Source organism: Helicoverpa armigera, chromosome 11, assembly GCF_030705265.1.
Source record: "Helicoverpa armigera isolate CAAS_96S chromosome 11, ASM3070526v1, whole genome shotgun sequence".
NCBI classification, from domain to species: Eukaryota; Metazoa; Arthropoda; class Insecta; order Lepidoptera; family Noctuidae; genus Helicoverpa; species Helicoverpa armigera.
The window spans coordinates 1,992,875-2,006,834 of record NC_087130.1 but is presented as its reverse complement, the minus strand read 5'-3'; the positions used below and the strand labels follow the sequence as shown (position 1 = coordinate 2,006,834).

At 33.5% G+C, this 13,960-nt stretch overlaps 1 protein-coding gene and 1 non-coding gene across 2 annotated transcripts in view; one reads left to right on the top strand and one right to left on the bottom strand.

Moving 5' to 3' along the window:
* The window catches only part of LOC110373686 (tRNA dimethylallyltransferase), a 166,899-nt gene that overhangs the window by 48,310 nt on the left and 104,629 nt on the right, over positions 1-13,960 (bottom strand). The window lies entirely within an intron of this gene.
* Trnat-agu (transfer RNA threonine (anticodon AGU)) lies at positions 11,155-11,228 on the top strand. The gene has a single exon. It is a non-coding gene; the product is annotated as a tRNA-Thr (tRNA).

The window sequence follows — 13,960 nt, the reverse complement described above, 5'->3', positions numbered from 1 at the left end:
TAGGTATAAACTGAAACGAATAAACAAAAAGGTACCGTTGTAGTCCAAAGATTCCATAGTTCATTGAAACAAGACATTAAAAAAAACCAGTAAGTAGTAGCAACGACATAATCTTTGACGTACAATTGACGCAAGTAATCCATTGTTTTACGAAAATTAAGCGAACACTTGTATGTATTTGCAAATTTATTTTTAGACTAGGAAAGTAGGTAGAAGTCTCAATCGATCTTCGGACATAAGGTTGTCATCTTTTAATTAACGAAGCCTCCTGAAAAATATATCGAGTTCTGTGTGACTAAAATTAAATAAAATTAATGGGATAAATATATAATTGTGATTATGAAGTAGGCAATATTCCGCTAAGCCTGATAATATTCTGTGAAAATGCCTAATTTTAGCCGACTTAACCAAATAATTGGCAACTTAAACATCAAACGCAGGCTTCCAGGAAATTAAAACCAAAATATCGGGCACAGAAACGAAATACTCGGCCAAACCACACGGCTTATCATTTCGGGCCCAATTTTTGCGATTAGTAGAATTATTTAATTATTACGCAACGCTACGAACGCCTATTAAATTATCAGTAGAAACGTGAGCCGGCGGCCATGAAATTTTCCGCGTGTCTGCCCTTGAACTAGTGACGCGAATTGTCGATAAACGGCGGAATTCTGCGATGGTTGCCGAAGCTCGCGCTTGCTCGTAATTTACCATACTGTTTAAGGTTTTTGTATGCCGGGTCTTAAAGGGGTTGATAGAAAATACCGGAAAATGTACAATATTTAGTTTGGTTCTGTTTTTACAGCTTCTATGTTTTGCGAAATTTTTACGAAGATACGCAACAGGCGTTTTAAATTTTTCTCGCAAGCTGCGTTGCTTAAATATAATTAAAGAGTTTTACTGTAAATTTTACCACAGATTAGTAGGTACAAAACTTTATATTCTAATTCCAGTACATTGATAAAGAAAATGTAGGTATCCTTGCTTTTCTTGATGACTGTTCTATCAAAACAATTGAGTATCGACTGTTATGTATCCCTATACATTTATAAACCTCGAAAAGCTCTTCATAAGCTTTTTAAATAAATGTTCTATATATAAATAAAATACATCCCACATAAAAAGTTACACGTGTAACAGTATGAACTCGTTCGATACTTTATCTGCTACGCCAAAGGGTTCAAATTTATTAACAAATTAATTCTAATTTTGTAAATTAATCATTATTATAATGATCATTCAAATGATTTGACGTCATGTGGTATATTCAACACTTGTGGTTGATTTTTAATATTAATTGATTATATTTTCTAATTATTTTCCTAATAAATTAAGGTCTGTACTTTAATCCTGAAATTAATTTATTTGACACTGGTTCTGCATACCGTTTTAAAATTACCTAATCATTTTTCGACAGATACGATTTCTGTTGAAACAGTTTCATTGAGTCATAGTTATCTGCATAGTAACGTATTTATGTAAATATGTATACCTACGTCAATGTATATAATTTGTTATAAAGGTCAGTGAGGCCCATCCTTACTCGCGATCGTTAAAGGGACTTGAAATAAATTTACATGCCACTTAAACGTTTGTTACCAAGCAAAATTATTAAGACAATGATTCTAAAAGAATTCTAACACATGCCTACGCAGAAACGGAGAATTCTGTAGCGATAAAATATATCCGTTTTACTACGTTTAAAAGTATTTCAAGATAGTAAAACATTTTAAATAGTTTTCATAAATATACTAGATAATATTATCGGATTGGCCCTTTTTTCCGTAGCGACAGAGTTATCTATGAGTGTTAATTGAAAGATTTAATATAATTTTAACACATATACAGAAACAAAATCTGCGCTAATTTGAAGGTACCATGTATTTGCGGAACCCTGAACTAATCGTATGATTTACTAAGATAGTGGTATAGCGGATCATCCTTGAACTCCGAACGGTAATCGAAGTTGACCAATCACTGACAGTCTAATTAGCAATTTGACATTTTTATATCGATGTTGCCAGGTGTTGTAAATTAGAAGTAGTTTGACGATAAACGTATCGAATTATATTGATAGAGTGCTAGGTATTGATATCGTACGTTAAATGAGTTAGTAGTGTTGATTGAATTGCGTGTCTACGTATTTAGAATTGATGAGAACAGATAGACTTTTTTACGTTGTTATACTTCTGTACAATAGAGGGCTTATTAGTAGTTATTTTCAAGGTGGGAATTCTTCAGTAAATTCCACATAAAACTAGTACCACTAAGGCATGTAGGTAGGTCTCTGTAGTTTGAAAAAATATTTTACATAGAACTTGTCGCTTACGATAGATACTCTAATATAAACTACTTCTTTACTATTGTTTTATATACCGTATTTTATTGAATAGGTTTATTGTGTATATAGTAATATGTTTATTTGATTTCCATATTAGATTATCGTGGTACAATTTATATCAGGCGCCCGTGGGAAATGAATGCTATGTTACATTTTGCGGTTTCCTGATAAGGTTTTACGACTGTTCGTGATTATGAAATATAATTCTACGTATTTAGATATAATAATATGGGTATATTTTATTCATATGTTGTAGGCATATTGTTTAAAATGCAATGCCTACAACCTCTGCTTTTCCTCTAGGCAGTTAAGTGAATGAGCCATATGAGTAAGTGCTGATGACTCAAATTGCGAGTCTAACGCACATTAATAGTTTACCACATATTTGTAGAAGTGCGTAACCAGAATTTATGTACTTGTAAGACAACAGAAATTAACACAAAATAAAAACCAATAACTATCGTCAAAAATCCTGCATTTCTTTTTTAATATTTTTTTTTATCGATAATTTGTCCTACCTTACAGACATCCCTACAGTTTCGTGTGACATAGGCGCTGGCCCGCAATGAGCGGGCGTGTAAACTGCTGATTTAACTTTTAATAGCGAGTCACGCCTTTCTAGTGGCCCGATAAAGTTTCAGCACTTCTTGCTATCTAGTTTGCATTGTACTTTTTCGATGCTTAATTGGTTTAATAGAGCAGGAAAAGGCTTGGTAAAATATTTTGGTAAGTATATGTAGACTATATTGAGAGTAAAGGCGTAGGTTTTTTTCTGTTTTATGAATTATAGCGTCGCGTGGCTAATAAATTGTAAGTTGTAATTAGTTACTTACTTACTTAGTTATAGACTATTATAGTAATCTGTGGTTATAGGTACACTTAATGAAATCTCTGTAGCTATATGCTACAGAGTACTTTGTGTTTTTATCCATGCGGGCCATCCCTCAAAACGCGGGTGAAACGTAGGTAGTAAGTAAGCCAGCTTATTACCTAAAACAAAACAAAAACAGACTTAATATTACAAAACAAATTACAGAAGCGATAAACATATGATAGGCATTACCTAACGACGCAAAAGTCTGTCTTAACTTAGCAAAATGCGCAAAAAAGTGCCAAAATTTAAGGCGTAGTATTTTAATATTACGAGATACTTAGGTGGACTTTTATCAGTAGTAGTAATCTGCTATCAGTAGGTTTATCAGTAGGAAGTAAGTGATAAGATTGAGGGGACGTCGTACGATTGCTATTTCAGTGAGCCGACCACGTGAGTTGAAAAAACGTTGGTTTGTTTGTACACAGAGAAAATCACGTGGAGGTAAAAATGTGTGGAATTTTTTTTAAGGACTTATCTCTGTAATATGAAAATGTTTGAGGTTTAAGTACTTTGATATTTCATTCCATTGAAAAAAAATGAGAACAACATTAAAAAAAAAAATAAGGATAATTGGACTCTTGCTGTTCAATTGGTAAACGCCTTCAAAGAAAAACACAATTCAAGTTAAGTGATGAAATAAAGCTACTACTATTACAGCCTTGTCTGTATTAGGTAGGTATGAATTTGTCGTGTATTTCTAACTTATCAAAATTACTCCGAACTTTGTTATTCGAGTATCATACATTTCAATCCAAACCACTACGAAGTCGCGAAGATGATCACAAAATACCTACCAACCACATATTCCACTTACAAATAATAATAAATCATTCATTCAGAAATCCCGCTGAAAAGTCAAGGCCGAGCCGAACGAATGAATGAATGAAACGTGGTCACTGTTCACATAGCCACGCAAGTTACGCGCTTGCGCGGTGACGCACGCCACCACTATTATTAATTGTACGCTCGTAAAATGTTAATTGATTATTCGTACCTGTGTGAAATATTTTAAAGGTTTAAGGTACTGCTGGACGATTAAAATATGGCAAAAAAATTAAGGTACCTATGCCTTTTAAGACTCGTCTAAACTTCAAAGATGAGCTTTCGGCAGTCGATAGGGGAATTCACAAAGTCAGAAAGTCTAACAACCAGTCTACTAAGGGGTATCCATTTTCCCAAGAAGCTAGGTTGGCATGTCAAATAGGCTCATAGTCGCTCAAAATAAATAACAATTTAGACTGGAAGCCGATGCCATCATAGTTTGGGATAGCCATTCATTCACGAAACAACAGTTCCAATTGTTGCTTAACCTTATAATGAATACCTGCGGCTGTTACTAAGTGATGTATGCAAAAGGATGAATCTGATAGGCCGAATGTCATATTTACATGGAGCGACTGTCATTTGACCTCGACACACTAACCATCGGGTCATATCTATCGTTAATCGAGGAAGGATACATAATCAATCTTCGAAATCCAAGTTTTTAGCCGTAAACTGCGACATTGTTTAAGCTAGAAATATGTAAATGTTATTTTAGGAACATAGGTCAAGTTCTTTTGCAAAGGTCTCTAACATTAACGATAATATGGTAACTATGGCCGAATTTCCTAGTATTTACAAAGGAAATGATAACGTATAGGTAGGTACTATAAGTTAACTCTCAGTTACATTCCCAGAAATACTACTAAATTGTGTCGTTATAAATTCTGATCAAGTTTAGGGGATCCCCCTACAAACACTCTTGCTCGTCGAATATAAAAAATAGGGCAGTGTCGATTATTATCGGAATGATAACATTGCTTTATTCGGTAACTTGAGACATTTTGGGGTAGAAGTATATTCAGCGGTAGATGAAAGCGCTATATTTTTGACTATTTTACCTTACTCAATTAGTGGGCTATCTAACACAAAGATTTTTTTCAAATCTGTCCCACATTTCCAGAGATTAGCATATTCAAATAAACGAACTATTCAGCTTTATAATATTAGTATAGATGAGCACAATGCATAGTCTTGAGTAATTATGTACATTAACATTTTATACCTCACGGCTTAGCACTTTGGTATTTTAATACTTTGAGCAGAAAGGGACACTGAATGGACTCCATTCTAACACCTTCAAAACTCAATAAAATAAACTAAACCAAAGGTATTTGAAAGTAACAATTAAATAAGTTTATAGTGTTGCTAAAAACCATCAATTTCAAAACACTATTTTTTCATGTACCTAGTTAAAACGAACTTATATGAAAAGTAGGTGCTGATAATGTCAAGAGTTGAGTCGTTAAGGAAAATCCGGTACATTGCCTATCTAGATTTGTGGCTTTGTAAGCAGAGCGTAAGGACCAATTATTTTGTGAATAACATGTTTGTTAATTGACTGTTTTGGTGCTAAAATAGCTAAGGTTCGATATTATTTAGCTTCCTTATAAGATTACGATTTTAAAAATTAGTAACGTAAAGTTACTATTGTCTTGTGGAGAAAACCAGTCTAATAATAATGGTGTCCAGATCGCCCATCATGCATGTTCTCTCTAAGAACCATATTCATGGTCTCTGGTCCTTTTTCAGGCAATGTATCCAATTTTTCTTCGGCCTTCCTCTCACTCTCCATCCATCTGCATTCATACTTAACACTCTCATTGTAGCAAGTGTCATACAAATCCATTTTTTTTCGAGCATTAAGAAGATTTCAAACTAACATTAGGCATATAATGAGCAAATCATTAAGTGGGGTAGCAACAGTATAACAACATGTTTCTAAACATGTTTAACTAATAACTATTACTGAGAAAGCGTAATCCGTTGTACTCTAATTATATTCCTAATCTACACATTGAAGCCATATGTAAATTATTTGTATTATTTGAATTGCTTCCTTGCCCTACTGCTAAATTTTTCCATGGAAATTTCCATAATCGGTTAACCGGTAATTATTTTGAAATAATTAGATAATTTATAAACGACAAGGCTATGGGTAATTTACTTTAGATAGCAATATGGTGATTGATATTTGTTCTACTACGATATTTTCAACTAATTATCCGTCCAAGCTACAAAAAGTTTTCCAATTTAAGTTCATTTAGAAATATATGGTAAACCGTTTTTCTTTTTTCGGATCTTCATTTTGCATCATGTTAGCATTTTAAATAAATAAAATTCGGTTATTTCGGTAAGAAACCCATAAGTAATAACAAATTAACAAAAGATAACATAAGATTGCAGAAAACAATACAGAGGTACTTTTTCTATGTCTTCAATCAGAATATGATACCCATTTTTACATTCTTGATCGTCGAAGGTACAATCAACGTACTTCAAAATACCGTTTTCCATATAAAATAGCTGTTTGTTTATCCAATAACCAAGTTACCATGAAGATACGTTACATCATAACGATACCCCGACCGGGACACCATAAATAATTAATTCCTAATTGGGACATTCTCACGTCAATTATAAATACAGAGAAAAAAATATAAAGTTCACTGAGCATGCATTTTATGAAACAATATCTAATATTCAAAACATTTATTAAGGAGTTTTAGGACCAGTGTAACTTGAGCTGCCCACACCCTAATATTGCTTATGAGGTTCTAGTATTAAATGGAATCGAGGGGTCTTGGTATTCTGGTCTGGTGTGACTTGTGACTTCCTCAAAGATGGATAGGATTCGACGTCGATGACTTACAGTAGGGTAACCGTGATATAATTGTTTACCTGTTAACGAAGACAGGCTCATTTGTTGTGAGTTTAAAAAGCATTTTTTAAAGAGCTTTTATTGTGATGTTAACGGACTTTTACTTTTGTTCACTAATTAAGTCGTGTTTGGTAGTTAAACGGTTTTTTGGAATGTTTTTAATGCTTTTTGCTGAGGAAACAATTTGTTTTGACTATCTGAAGATTTATAAGAAGAGGAAAACTTGTCGAGTTCTTTAAACTCTATTCCTCATACAGAAAAAAAAAATTGAATTTGTTAGATGCATCTGCATGTTCCATTTAAATAAACTAAACTTCAATTTTGAAAATAAAGTAAAACCTACCAAACAGAACGTCTTCCCAACAACATATCAATAAACAAAATACAAAACACAAAAACAGGACAGTCCATACAAATATAAACGCGTGTTCACCACACACCTGTACGTGGAAGCTTGTCGGCAACTTAGCGCGGAACTTTTAAAAGTCGCCTCGATTTAGACGCGCGCGCATTATTGCATGTAAGTCTTGTAACATACGTCATGTGTTGTGTGGGGGATACGGGATGAGAGGACAGCGGAGTAGAACTTTAAATGTGGTCTGATTTTAAAAGGATTAATGCTTTTTCGTATAAAAGCGAAAGGTAAAAATAAAAATAGGTAATAGAATAATATAGAAATAGGCAATCACTTATGCCTGGACGTAGTGCGATACTACTGGAGTATTATGTGTGATTAAAATTACTAACATGTACAAAATCGATGAAATAATTACTTCGGATCTAAAGCCTCTTCTTATGCAGAAGAAAATCACAGCAATACTCACGTACCTTGCCCAAACCTAAATAATGTTTCAAAACAAAGCTCTGATTGAAAGAATAAGGCAGGCCCTATAATGAAAGATGGTAGGTACATCAATTTTCAAATAAAATTTTTACGCAAACCCGTCAAAATGCCATCAAAAAACACTTCACCTTACTTTACAAAAACAATCTCTTCAAAAAACCTCTTTAAAATTTTCTCTTTTAACTTGCACCCCACCTGTCTGCTCACATTATTGTCGGCCATCGAAACTCGTACTTACCGAGCTCTTAATAACGATGTTTCAGGGCATAAACCACGGAAATAAAGGGGGTGATTATTATATTACTTTTACTTATATATCGTGTTTATATACTTGGACCCAGTGAACGGAACGAGTTGTTATCTCCAAGTTTTTAAGTGGTATGAAACATTGTGTTGGGTTACGCTGTCAGAATGCTTTCTTAGTAATTTAATCAATCAATACTTGATATTTAAAGTAGTATGGTTATTTTTAGCAGTGTTGGTCCCTATTTTTAAGCAACCCCTTTTTTGTCTCGGATTTCTTAATGTATTCAATTGATGTTGCGTTTCAATTTTGGCGGTTAGTCTCATCTTGCTCATTTCAATACATGGTAGGTGTTAAGGATATTTTTTTTGTAGTTGAGTAACGCAAACATAATTTCACAAAGCTTATCGCTAAGATATCTTCGTATTCATTTGCACTTTTGAGGAATTTAGGAGGCGTTGAACCAAACATACCTCTTTATGATGTGACATCATAAACCCTTCCAAGACGCAACCAGTAACCATAGCAACCCAAAAACAGTATCCTCAGAAAAAAAAGGCACTCAGATAACAAACGACTTCCCCTACCGAGATAACCTTTAATTAGGTAAACTCAACTTGTTTATTAATTAAAAATTATTATGTTAATCGTATAATTTTACAGCCGAGTGACCTGAAACGAATATAGCCTGTGTCTTGTGTGTTATTTATATTAATTAGTTTTTAGATAGGCATCTGTTTATATAGTTTATTGTGGATTAACTTCCGTGGGTGATATCTGACGGTTGCTAGGCGTGATGGGCAGGGAACACTATAAGATATGGCACCTGTATTGATGATTCGTGATAAGCTAATTAGATTAGCTTCTTCATTGAAATTTTGTTCGTTAGTTTACTCAGTAGTTACAACATGAATTTTGAATATGATCTGTTTAATTTCTGTGTTAGTATAACATTTTATTTTGCAAGATTTTTTAAGCTAAATCTGTAGATCCGCTACAATTTTGTTTTTTTGTATACTTGTTACTTCCTTACTAAAAGGATTTTATAAAACTTGGCAGTAGTAGATATACTTAGCGTTCATATTAGAAGAACATAAAAGCTTTGTTAAGTCGGTGCAAGAAGTATTTTCCTTAGGAAGCAGATGGAATCGCTGGCGGAACTTAGTTTCTAATCATCTTTCTATGATTTGGGCCAAAACTGAAAGTAAGGTTGTGTCTATACGGTGCACGTAGCTAGAGCAAGTGACCCGCAACAGTATGTGGGTGGGTATTTTGCTTTGGTACATGTGCGAATCACTAGGTACGCACGTTTGCGCAAGCTACTTGCACCGTCTACACGCACCTTAATATACTCCACTCACTTCAAAGCATGATTTAAGCAATCGTGGTATACTCTAAACTTGAGAAACCGATCAATAACCGCGATAAGTAACGTAACTTGAAGCAGAGGCTAACAAAAGTGAGGTTGTACTTATTCGCTAATGTCAGGGGTCAAGCACGGTCATTGTGCAAAAACAATGAATTTGCTTGAGGATAGAAAGGCGTCCCTGCCTACTGTTTTGCTGTAGGGTTGATGCGTTTTAGATTTTCCATATTTTTGTGTAGGTGGCTATTTAAATTGGAAAAAGTAAGCAATGTGGTTATAAGTAATTATTAACCTGTTAATTAATGATGCTACAAAAGCTCAATTACGGGTTTGGTCAGATTTTGATTTGATTGCGTTTTCGCAATTAACCTTAAAAACTTAAATTTTTTTTTCGGGTTTTTGATTTGGTTATATGTTTATATCCAGATATCCAGCATAAAGAGAATTACAATTATTTTTTATTTGTTCTTGTTTCATTTACAGGATTGTTCATTGTTCTTTACAGGATTTTAATCTAAGTAATATTTTTCACTAACCCAATTCTTCATACAAAACTTACAAACGGATGTGTGAACTATTGAACTGGACACACTATACATTCAAGCATGACGTCACTTTACAGCCTTTTGGCTAAAATTAGCTTCAATACAAAGTCCGTACCACATTCGTAGTTTCGACTTTGGAATAAAAAAAAAACGCATGACCTTTTGTGGCTGTTGCTATTATGAAAATTATGCCCACAAGGATATAATATAATCTACTTTAATAGTAATTTTTTTTTCTTATAGTAAAACAGGTTTGATTTATTTTTACTACGTGCGTTTTATACGCACAAAAAAGTGAGATCTAAGACAATGTCTAAAAATATAATTTGTAAAAAAAAAGTTGTCTATTTCGGTAACTGAATGTCGTAGGAATTGAACCTGCGACTTTTTGTGTAGAAAACCCATAGTGAACGACTAATAAATAAATAAGTATATGGTAAACAATCATTTTAATTAGATATGCGTTAATTATTATTCGCTAGATTCATAAGGCCAGCTTATTAGTGCTAAAAATATGTATTTACTTAAAAATTCCAGTTAGCACTTCATTTCCATAAATATATCTACTGTATGCTCTAGCTAGAAAAAGCAAGTTTACACCATTACCTAGTATTTCCTTTTCCAGGCAGGATACCGTATGATCTAGAATTTCTAGAATGACCAAGTTTCTGCGAAATATTATGTAAATTTTATATTTTTGTTGAACTACTATAATTTTATTCTATCCTTGAAGATACAATGTAATTCACGACCCACTGCCAGACTCTTATCTTTGTACATAGATATTAGCTCAGTTGTTTCAACGTCATAATCATATGTATTTTATGCTCTATAAATAGACAAAAATACATAGGTATACCTAATATACATGTGTAAATTATTTACTCTAGGTGGGTTAACCCTATCAGAACAATACTAGGTAACTTTACAATTCAAGGTTTTAGATTAAAAATATCAGATATCTGCACAGAAGTTATCTACTTATTAGAATTATATTATTAAACATTTGTAACTAAGTCACTCTTTTCGCTAACAAAATGCGCCTAGCAACAGTGTGACACGAAAAGATACAATAAAATATTAATGCTACTTCCGTCCCTTTCTAACATACAGCATATTATGAAGGAAAAAAAGAGATAGAACACATGTTCCAAATTCCATACAAACCGCGACGTAAGATTAGCTGTGAGCTCATGTGTGCACAATGTACTGTGTAATTTAGCCACTCATCGCAAGCGGCGCCGTGGCTTAGTTGGTTAAAGCGCCTGTCTAGTAAACAGGAGATCACGAGTTCGAATCTCGTCGGGGCCTATGCAATGTCGTGCATAAAACTTTTTGATTTTTCTTTGTATTTTTCTTTATAAACTACTTTGTTTTTCAGCACTTTTATGACATTAACTCGTTTCAGTGACAGGATTTCTGTACATATTTTTTTATCTTTATCTGTTTTAGGAAAATATTCTTGTGATTATTTTATTAGTAACATATTATAAATAGAATTACGTGACGTGAGAATGTTAAACACGACTTTTGAATAAAAGTAATTACGTACAGATTTAATTATTATTATATACACATTTAACGACCAAAACGTTCAAAATTGGTTCACGGACGAATTGAAAAAACTCGGTATGCACGAAGAAAGCTTAATGAACAGTGATTACCGACATTGGACAATGCTTACCGTTGTCCGTAGCGTCAGCAAAACAATCAAACTGATATATCTATCTATACGTACATATAATAAATATGTTGAGACGTTTTTTGTGTACGATAATATTTTGAAAAAGAAAATTGCATGGATGCTGGAAATTTTTTAAGGATAACCTACAGACAAATTAATATTTTTATGTTGTATATTTTTATAGTATCTTATTTTACAAATTTTTACTGAGATTTAGTTTTTTTTTTTTTTTTTTTTAATAAAATTTGTCGTCTATTTTAACGTGTTTTTTAAATTAACTTAATTTTATGAATTTAAATGTAAAAAACTGACTCTTTTTATTTATTCTTCCAGAAACAAACGCCAACCGACCTAACCCTACTACACTACATGCCAGGAATGGCGAGTTGCGTGGGAGCGTACCAAGGAGCCGTCTAACATTAATTGCCGTCGCGTTAACCGTCCACAGCCGAACAATGGCGTATTACCATACTAAATGTGACTGCCACTAACGTATGTGTGATATACAAGGCGCCTATGCAGTCACAACACTAATGTCTCCTGCATTTATATTTGAGTGATTAAAAGGCACGGAGTGACACATTCATAAAGTCCATGGGAGGAGTTGAGGGTTGAATAGATCAAAGCTAGATTACTCAGCTGTACTCTGGTACAGTGACATATTGGGAGCTCTAAATATATGACTACAAAGTGTTGAAGTTTAATTTGGAGTAAGATAGAACCCCGAAACTATCAGTCGTTGTAAAGAGTGGAGAAAAGAGCTTTCTCTCAAAATATTTGCATTAAGTCATGATGCAATTTTGGCGTGGGATGCATTGCTAATTTGAATATAAAATCTACCATATGACTCAATTTTAGCTATAATAGTAACTGATTCATATAACTGTCCCGTTATTGAATAAAGAGATTTCATGCAACCACTTTTGTATCTACCTTTTTTACCAACCCGTTACGACATTTGAAGCTATCTTATTGGTGAGAACCACACATAAAACGCAGTATTTTGTTCAACAAGATATCCATAAATAAATCTCAAACTATCAATATATTATTAAACCAGTAATAACCCAATAAATAGTGACGTAACTTTAGATATTGGCAACACGAAGGCAACGATCTTTGCAGTCAGTAATGACTCACTTATTACTGTGGTATGCTAAATGCTGGGTGACCAGATCAAGTGCCATTTGCCTTGTTACTTGGATCCTAAATATAAGGATGACGAGACAGTTTTAAAGGGTGATGATTTGGAAGATAAGGAATGATGACTAGTTTTAAAAGCTTTGCTTAATAACTTATATGCTACTTAATCTAGTGCTGAAGCAAGAAGACATTTGTTCCATTGAGTTTTAGTCAAAACCTCGTGATCTCTGACTCTCATGATCGGAATGAGAACAAGATTTAGTCAGTTTAAAAAACGTTTTCTGATGGGTTTGTTAGAAATCACTTTGGAGATAATAGGGATGACCACTATGGTAAAAGCAAAGCCTATAGCTTAGTAAGCATAATATAGATATGTTTGCAACTTTAACCACTGTGGTAAGGCTAGAGAAAACATGTTACATGGTCATATCATGTGCTACATATTATTTGTGTTAGATTCACTCTCATTAATCATTTAACGGCTTACATTACAGTTATAAGCAGCCTTATTTCAAAGATTAGTTGCCTATTTGATACAAATGACTCTAGATTCGACACATTTACTGTGTCATGATCACTTTATAATTTTATTCTTCAAACAGAAGATGAATGTTTCAAAGGCAATAATGATTTGTTGTAGATCAGTTTCCTATAGTGTAAGAGATCCCAGTATTTTTTATACAGTAGGTGTAATTGCTAGTACCTTATTTGTTTATCTCCAAACAACCTATTAATATTACCATTACATAGTTCCAAGGTTTTCGCAATATTGGAAGTAGATCTGGCAACCCAGCCAAACGTTCTCTGATTAATTCACACAGATTAGGTCTCGCAAGGTCACGAGGTCCATTCCCGGCTGTTTCATTATAATTCCCATAAAATATGCCGGTTATCGCCTCGCCAAATAAGGAGAGACAACACATGTTTTAGCTGTATCTCATAGAATAATGGAAGCCATGGGCTTGTGACCGACTTTTTGATAGGCTCGCTAGATTCTACTACTTGTGCCGAGTGGGTTACTGAAGATAGATACAACAATGAAATAATGGTTCTGTAATGCGGATGAGTTGTTATTATTGCAATGTTGAAAGACACAAAAAATAACTCATCTAGAAACCAGCAATTGTTTATCTTAAAACGAATGAAATATTAACTGCTTATTTCCGTGTAATTTGTATCATCTTCAAATGATTGTAGGAAGGTATATATGTAGAGG